Here is a 7635-nt window from a genome sequence, read left to right as displayed (position 1 = left end):
CTTCTTGGTAGTCTAGCTGTAATTGACTGAGAAGAGATACATTCAAACAACCAATATCAGTGATTCTAAATTTGTGGGGTTTTTGTTTTGGCAAATAATGGGCTTGGCCAAATTAATTTCCACTAATTAGGTCAGTTTTTACGTAGTCATAAGAACATATCATCTATGATTTTCTTTGAAGAAATTTTCTCAGAATATCAAAATGTTCAATTATCTCTTCACAGTAAATATTTATGTTGTATTTAAGTGTCTTTATATTCTAGGCATCCATATTGACTACTTCTAAATTTATGTAAAAAGACTGAGATGATGGGGAGCCTGCATGGTCATCTGGAAAGTGTGGCCACTTGAAACTATCTCTAGATCCACTTATCAGCCATGCATTATTATGTATTCTATGGTAACACATAGATACATGAGGTACCTCCAGTTACCTCATGTAAAGTAAGGAAAAACTGATTTTAAAGACCAAGGAAAAAGACCCAAGGGGTGACTTCTTGCAACAACCAACAAGGGATACTCATTGAAAAGTCATATATTTAATTTTAAATATATCTAAATATAGCTAATTCTTAAATATCACATATTTTCTTGGGAGGAAGTTTGAACTGAGTAAAGTAAGCTAGCAAAACATGGAAATTAAGCAGAATATAAAAAATGTATTTGCTTTTTGTATTACAGCTTGACAGATGTTTATGGTCCGTTTTACCAAAGAACAAAGAAAACATGTAACACACTAGAAATACACTAATGGATTTATAATCTTGCTTCATGGGCTATTATATTTTGTGTGATATGCTAATATTTATAATTACTCTTAGATTGAGAATTTAATGTCATATATCATAGCAAGTTGATATGGAACCTGAAGCGAGTTCGCTCACCCATGGTGCAGCAAACCAATCTCTGACACAAGGTGTAGTGGAAGACAGTAGGAATTTTATTATTTCACAATACTGAGCATGGAGAGAGGGCAGCTAACACTGAAATCCCAAACTCCCTAAAAAGCTAAAAAGAAGGGTTTTTATTTGGAGTTTTAGGTAGGGGAAGGGGAGCATACGGCCTTGTTGGTTGGAGCTTTCCCACCAGCATGTGTTTGGCTTTGAGACTACTTGCAGAGAGGAGGGAGCCTGTTACCTTGCTGGTCAGCAGCTTTCCCACCAAACTGTATCTCTTTGTAGGGAGGAGATAGTGAATGCAGTTGCTTGTCCTTGGAAGTGTCTGTCTCCATGGAGGATAGTGGATTCTGGAGCCAGGAAGCCAGAGAGTAAGAAAGGAATAAGTGTTTTGCTTTTAACTCTGCATAGGCTGGGTTTAATGTGGGGGAACCAATATCAGTTTCGGTATCAAAGTGTGTTAGAATATAAAGGAATGAATGGCTATTCCGTTCTGGGGGCTGGATCAGAGCTTGTGTGAATATTTTTTAATTGTCACAGCAATCATGTTTTTACATATTCATAAAGAAACCCATGCTCAAGTAAGGACCTTGATAACTGTCACTTAGTGAGGCATAAAATTGTAATTATAAAGTACGGTAGTATTTTTCTACATATAGAATTTTAATTTGGCTTTTTTAGCAAACGTATTCTTAAGAACCTATATTAAATGATATTTTTAAACTAGAGAAGTGTTAACTTAGTGGTTTAAGTTGAAAATCTAGTAATACTGTCTTTTGGGTTTTGTACTATCAAATCTTTGATGACTTACACTATGGAGAGTAGTTTATATACCAAATTTTCACATGTAGATAATTTACCTGGCTAATGAAGATTAATCCTGGTGAAATCCAATATTGATGATTGATAAGAATAATAGGAGTAGGTTCTGCAGAAAGTAAGGAGTGAAAACATTTATTGGATATACATGACCTTCTACTCTTATGTTCTTAAACAGGTGTGCATATATCAATGTAGAGTTTCCACAGTGATAGAATTTCTGAATTCAGTGAAAGCAGTGGTGTGAGTGAGCTTGTGGAATGTTCCTTCGAGAGGGCTTCTAAAGAAAGCTCACTTTTCTGCAGATGTCCTCCTCCCACCAAATCCATTTGAAGAGAATAAATTTGTCTACTTTTGAGCCTTAGTAATTGTGGAATTTTTTTGAGCAATGGAAAATCTGAAAGTTTAGGGATGCATTTGCAGTTTTACAATTCTTCTCTCTTGTTTAATTTTGTCCTAAGCAACAGATGTAGAGCCTCTGAGAGATCAATGTTTCTTTTTTTTTCCTTTAGAATTTTCTTTTCTTTTTCTTTACTAGGATGTGCTCTGTGTTTATTTGTTATGGCTTCCCAAGGAGCCTCCTGAGTGACCCCTGGATGCCTCAGAGTATTGGTCTTCCAGCACTTCCTCACTAAAGGATGTATTTGTTAAGAAATAGTTTTTAAGAATATGAACTCACTTAGCTGTCACATTAATATTCATATTGCTTGTGGATATCCATTTATTAAATATAATTTCTCCTTCCTGATTTGATCTTTCTTTGCTCTAATTTTTCAATGTCAACTAACCTTGAGGCTCTGCACAAAGGAAGTGAAGAGTAAAGTAGAATTATAAACTACTTGCTGGAGCAATGAAAGCATGCCCCAATACACACACATCACCCCTCACAGATCCTGGGAGACTGATTGGATTAACACATTTAAGGAAATCTTCATCCAGTAATTAGCTGACCACTAAACGAATTGAGCAAAGCTTCAGGGGAAACACATGAGAAAGAATGCAGATGTTAAAATTAGTTCAGGAAAGCCAATGAAAGAACAAGTTGCCACAATAACAAACAGGAACTACAAGAAATTCTGAGTGGTAGTGGTGGACCAAATATGATTTCCAGAGTTGCCCCATTATATTACTTAAATTTCCATTTTTCATCAAAAAAATAAGACGTGCAAATAAACAGGAGTATGTGGTTTATACAAAGGAAAAAAGAATCAGTCAATACATGCTGTCCCTAAGGCAGCCTAGATGGTGGACTTATTAGACAAAGACTTTCAATTAGTTATTTAAAAATATTCAAAGAACTAAAAGAAACTACTAAAAGAAACCATGTCTAAAGAGCTAAAAGAAAGAACTATAGAACAATGCTTTAACAACTAATGACTTATGCCAATAAATGGATGAAAATTTTAAACAAGAGAAAAAATAAATTCTAGACTTGAAAGTACAATAATTGAAATGAAAAATCCACTAAAGTGGCTCAATACTAGAATAAACAATTGATGAGTTTAAAGATATATCACTGAGATTATCCCGTCTGAGGGACGGAAAGAGAAAAAGAATGCAGAAAAATGAACAGTCTCAGAGACCTGTGGGACAACCACAAGAATACCAACACACACATATGAGAGTGCAAAAATAAGGAGCCAGAGATGTAAGTAAAAAATATTTGAAAAAATAATGATTATGTTTTCATAATTTGATGAAAAACATTTATCTGCAAGTCTAAAAAGCTCAGTAAAGGCCAAGTGGGATAAACTTGAAGAGATATACCAAATACATTATAATTGAACTGTGAAGATGAAAGAAAAAGAGAGAACATTGAAAATAGTAAGAAGAAACAACTCTACCTACCTACAAGTTCTCCTCAATAAGATTCATAGCCAATATCTCATCAAAAACCATGGAGGCCTGAGGACAGTGGGATAACATATCCATTGTGCTGAAGAAGAAAAAAAAGGGCATTGTCAGTCCAGAATTATACATCATGAAAAACCATCATTCAAAAATGAAGAAAAAAATATATTCCCAGGTAAACAAAAATTGAGAGAAATAATTGCTAGTAATCTTGCCCTAAAACAGATACTAAAGGTGATCCTTCAGGCTGAGATGAAACCTCACTAGATAGTATCTTGAATCCACAGCATGAAATAAAGAGCATTGGTAAAAATAACCACATGGGCAAACATAAAAGACAATATAAATATAGATATATCTGCTTTTAGACCTTTTATTATGTGATTTAAAAGACAATAGCATAAACAATAAGGCAATACCTATGTGAATGCTCTTATGATATATAGACATGTACTTTGTATGATGATAAGAGTACAAAGGAGGGGGAAAAGGAATGGAGCTATATAAAAGCAAACATTTTATTTAATCACTTATCATAAAATTCAACATTTTATAGCCTAAAATTTGGTGGATTTTAGTGTGTTAACACAGTTCTGCCACCATTGCTACTATCTAATTCCAGAATGTTTTCTTCATTCCAAAAAGCAATCAAGGGCAGAGGATTCTGGGAAGATGATGGAGTAGGAATCATTGGGAATCTGCCTCCCTACCTGGACAATAATTGCACTGGCATAATCCGTCTGATAGAAATTTTCGGGAACTCTGGAGTCTCTTAAAGACTTACAACTTCCAGGGGAAAGCTTGGTTGGTGAATTGTCGTTAATTTCAGTTCTTGGCAGAGTAGCAGCTCCACATCCCCCCTATCCTCAGCCGTGTGGCAGGCAGCTGTGCATGTGATCCTGTAGCAGATCGACACAGCTTTTGGGAGCCAGAGAGGGCAAAAATGACCCCATGCTCCATATCACAATCTGTGCTCTGATCACTGATTAATGTTTCTGATCACAGAGGTGCGGACAGACAGGTGGTGGCCATTGTTGTTGCATCTCCTCCCATTGTTGAAAGCTCTTACTTCTCTGTCTGAAGTGAGTTCCAGGATGTTTAAAGGGGGGTGATACCTTTTTCTCTCTTTCCTTTCTCTCTTTTTCCCTTTAAGAGCAGGATATCAAAGAATAGGACATTAAAAATCAAGTGCATATACTAGGGAAACTAGAAAATCACCCTTCACACCTAGGGGCAGGATAAGGCTCAGAAAAAACCTGGGAAGATGTTAAAGTTTACACCTTAGGCTGATCCTTGGCACAGAGACAGTCTACAACAATAAAAAACAAAATAAAACAATAACAACAGCAACTAAATCAAAAAGAAAACCAAAAATCAGCAAATCTGGGCAAGAGGGGAGAATGTGAGTTCCAGAGTTATCACACTGTTAGTCTCAAAATATCTAGTTTTCAACATAAACTCATGAAGCACAGAAATAAACAGGAAACTATGGCCGGTTTAAATAAAAAAATAAATAAACCAACAGAAATTATCGCTAGAAAGACCCGATGACTAGACAAAATCTTTAACACCACTGTCTGAAAGATGTTCAAGAAGTAACAGAAGATGTGGCAAAAGTCAAGAAAATATGTATCAATAAAATGGAAATATCAATAAAAAGATAGAAAACCTCTTTATCAATAAACCTTCATAAAAAGATAGTGTGTTTTCAGAGCGTGTGTAAAGAGATTCAGATTTAATGACCTGACATTTTTATGTAAAGCCCATCTGAACATCAAGTGTCAGATATTTCTGGATTTAGTGTTTGTGTTTTTTTCTTATATTACTTTACAACAGTTTCTTTCAAATTATGCCTCCTAGTTACTTGCTTCCATATTCCTTTTTAAGAAAGATTGTTCTCTTTAGGGCAGAACTTCTGAGTTGGAATGTTTTATGTGGATGTTATCTTGTCTGTGTTGAATTAAAACTTTTAGTAAATTGATTCGCAACAACCTTGTGCTATTTTCATTAAATTTATCTGCCACACACAAACAATTAAGCTTTTTAATTCATTCCAGCGCCCTCTTGGATTTGAGAATTTCAAATATAAACTGATTCATTGAAAATAAAGGGTTCTTGTTCATGCAATCTATGTCTTTGCTATTAATAAGTGACTTGTTCTTTGCTGTTAGATTGCTATTTTTTTCACTTGATTTCTCTAAAGTGATTGGCCAGGAGAAGCCTCTGAAAATATAGAATTCACTGGAAGGATCATGTCGAAGTTCTCAGTTCTCTAGAGCATGATTCCTCAGTGAATTTAATTTTGAACAATCAACCTTGGAATCAAACTGTTTTAACAACTCAGTGAAGTGATTTGTTGTTCATTGGTGATTAAGTGCCCAGTCACATCTTTCCTTGCCTAAGAGAAGATTTATTCTTGGGTATTAATACTACTATCAAGATGTACAATAACAGCTATTACTTTACGGGACATGAACTACATTAAAACTGTCATATGAATGCTTTAAAAAATATCTAAAACAAAGCCTATTTCTTTTATTATCGAGCTTTCTGCGTTATTGACTAAAAATGCTATCAAAGATTTGTTCCATTAATTTGATTACTTAAGCATAATAATTGGGTTTAAAACTTGATTCTTGATGCTTATTCTCCATGACAACTTTCAAAGTTGGTGATTCATCACTCACACAAGCTATATTCTTGATGCCAATCTGGATAATTTCATAATCAAAACTGTAATATGCTTATGAATGGTGAAGAAGATGGTCATGCTTTGTGCAGGTGTAGAGAGAGATATCTGTGTGTGAGAAAGCATTTCTAGCATTTCTAGTGACTATGTGCACCCTGATCTTTCTCTGCAGTCACACCTGGATTCATTTGGTGGCAGTCCTGACTTATCTCCATCAAACTAAACTGTCATCTTCCCAGACAAATGATAGAATTTTAGAAGCTTGGATTTAGAACAGGCGACCGAAGAGGAAATAGAAAACCCAGGCAACGTATTCACAAAAACTCTTCACTGCTATGAGAATAGACCAAAGTAGACTTAGTTGGAATGAACTATGGATCTTTCTTGAGAAGCAGGTTTTGTCATTTGATCCAAAAAATTTTATGCCAGAAGCCCCTAGAATAAGGTAGCACATGCATTTTCTCCATTTTATAGAATATTATCAGAATAATCACAATGGAAATAATTTTCTCCAATATTTTGTATTATAATTGTTTAAATGTATACTGAAATACAGAGAATGCAGAGCAGAACATAGCATATAACATAACACAATACACAATATAACATGGCACATATATGTTCTTTAAAATAGCTTTTTTAGGTTTCTGTATAATATAGAGAATTGAAAAATTATTTATTTTGGATATTAGTATATTGAAGATAGTAATGATTACTATAGCTTTTTATAAATTATTACCTTGTGTATGGTATTTTTAAATGTCCTGGTTATGTGTAGATGTTTTATTTCTGTTGGTAACTTTTTTATTGTGGTAAAACATACGCAACACAGTATTGTGCATTCATCACCGTTATCCATCTGCAGAACTTTTTCATTGTCCCAAACTGAAACTGCACTCACTAAACAGTAACTCCACATTCCCTCCTCCCCTCAGCCCCTGGCGACCACTGTTGTCATTTCTGTCTCTCTGCATATGACCACTCCAAGTACCTTATAAAAGGGATCATAAAATATTTTCCCTTTTGTGCCCGGTTTATTGCACTTATAACAATGTCTTGAAGGTTCGTCCATGTTGTAGCATGTATCAGAATTTACTTCCTTTTTAAGGCTGAATAACTTTTCTTATTGTATGTATATACCACAATTTGTTTACACATTCATTACTTGTTTGACTTTTGGGTTTTTACCCCCTTCTTGCTAATGTGAATGATGCTGCTATGAATATTGGTGCTCAAATATCTGTTTGAGTCTCTGCTTTTTATTTGTCTGTGCATATACTCCAAAAATGCCATTTTGATATGTAAATTAATAGCACTTTATTACAAAGGGAAACTCAAAACAGACCATGTGGAAATGAGTTTGGAGAAGTTTAGATATTT

Source organism: Equus asinus, chromosome 17 (genome assembly GCF_041296235.1).
Source record: "Equus asinus isolate D_3611 breed Donkey chromosome 17, EquAss-T2T_v2, whole genome shotgun sequence".
Taxonomy (NCBI): Eukaryota; Metazoa; Chordata; class Mammalia; order Perissodactyla; family Equidae; genus Equus; species Equus asinus.
This window is presented reverse-complemented; position numbering follows the sequence as displayed.